Source organism: Chinchilla lanigera, unplaced genomic scaffold (genome assembly GCF_000276665.1).
Source record: "Chinchilla lanigera isolate Chin_1 unplaced genomic scaffold, ChiLan1.0 scaffold00034, whole genome shotgun sequence".
Classification (NCBI taxonomy): domain Eukaryota; kingdom Metazoa; phylum Chordata; class Mammalia; order Rodentia; family Chinchillidae; genus Chinchilla; species Chinchilla lanigera.
This window is the reverse complement of record NW_004955435.1, coordinates 12,888,084-12,889,407: the sequence shown is the minus strand read 5'-3', so window position 1 is coordinate 12,889,407 and position 1,324 is coordinate 12,888,084. Positions and strand designations below refer to the sequence as shown.

Below are 1,324 nucleotides of genomic sequence, written 5' to 3'. Positions count from 1 at the left end.
TGCAGGGGCGGGGTGGCGGGGCCGCGGACGCTCGCGCTCGCCGAGGCTGAGGCCGCCGCTCTGCCCGCCGGCAGCAGAAAGCCCCCGAGTCCGATTCAAACTCCTGTCAAACTCGCAGGCGAAGTGGGCAGCCGGGTCACGTGGCGAGCGCGCACCGAGCTGCTCCCGCCCCTTCTCTCCCGGTCCCAGCTCTCGGGGCGCCTTACAGGGCTCTGTGGCCACCGAGGGCAGTTTGGCCGCGAGAGGGCTCGGGTCCTTTGCCAGAAGCCTCCGGGCCGGTGCCAGAAGCGCCGAAAGCGCAGCTGCTCCCACCCCGGGCGAACGTCGGGCACCCGCGCCTGGCGCGCTGGTCCCGCGGGCTCCTAAATGTATTTCTTCCCGTTTTCCAGGACTCGGGGGTGTTCTGCGCTGGTTCTTCTCTTCCATACTGCGAATACCCAGAACTCACAAAGTTTTTCTTAAAGCTTTCTTAGCGTTGTCTGTTAACATACCGCTCGCTTGCTTCCAAAATCCTCAGGAGCCAGTACTGACGAAAGGGGTACTAGGGCCTAAAGTGCTCACTTTTTCCTCTAAGTAGGCAACAGGCTGTGTGTTAGTAATTTAAAATTTGTTAAACTTTAAAAAAAATACAAATTCGGTCTTCTTGAAAAGCCAACGCCATTTAAAGGAGCGAAAAGCCCTTGAGGCATGGTGGGTTCATACTGTGGTTTGTACTGAACTTGACAGAGCTGCGTTCTGGTGCATTTTAAATCAGTCTTGCTTTTCGAAAAGTATTCATAGGAGCCCCGAGTGAGCAGCTGTGAATTTCACATATTTATTTATGGCAGTGTGAATGTAAGTAGGAAAAGGTTAAATGATTCGTCCAAGGTCGCTGAGGGAGCCAGTGGACAGCGACTGGGAGGAGAGAATCTCCCTGCTTCTTAGGGACTGGCTCCTAAATACCAGTCCATCTCATCAAAATCATTCTTGGAGCTCCCCCGACCCACACCCAGCACTTCCGAATGAATGCTTTGGAGCAAACACCTGGCCATTATTTATACCACGCATTCTTCCACTGAGCACCTCCCCAAGCTGGGGAAGAGTGAGTGGGACAAGCAGCTCAGACCAGGACCCAGCCTCCTGGGCTTCAAGAAAACGTCTCCAGTGGCTTTCTGTGCAATCTGGACTACATGAGAGAGCTGGCTCCCCAGTTTCCGTTCAATGGAAGAGAGATGATATTTTCTGTCCTACTCACTTCATAAGGCCATTATGAAGATTATGAGATGTTTGTAAATGCCCACACCATACAAATGTGAGCTAACACATATTACCAATGTCTACAGTA

At 52.9% G+C, this 1,324-nt stretch overlaps 1 protein-coding gene across 1 annotated transcript in view; it reads right to left on the bottom strand.

Moving 5' to 3' along the window:
* Window positions 1–142, bottom strand: part of Sypl2 (synaptophysin-like 2) — a gene marked incomplete in the record, with an annotated part of 12,190 nt that extends 12,048 nt beyond the window's left edge. Inside the window, 1 exon segment of the mRNA XM_005388862.2 lies at window positions 1–142.
* Window positions 143–1,324: the final 1,182 nt, after the last annotated feature.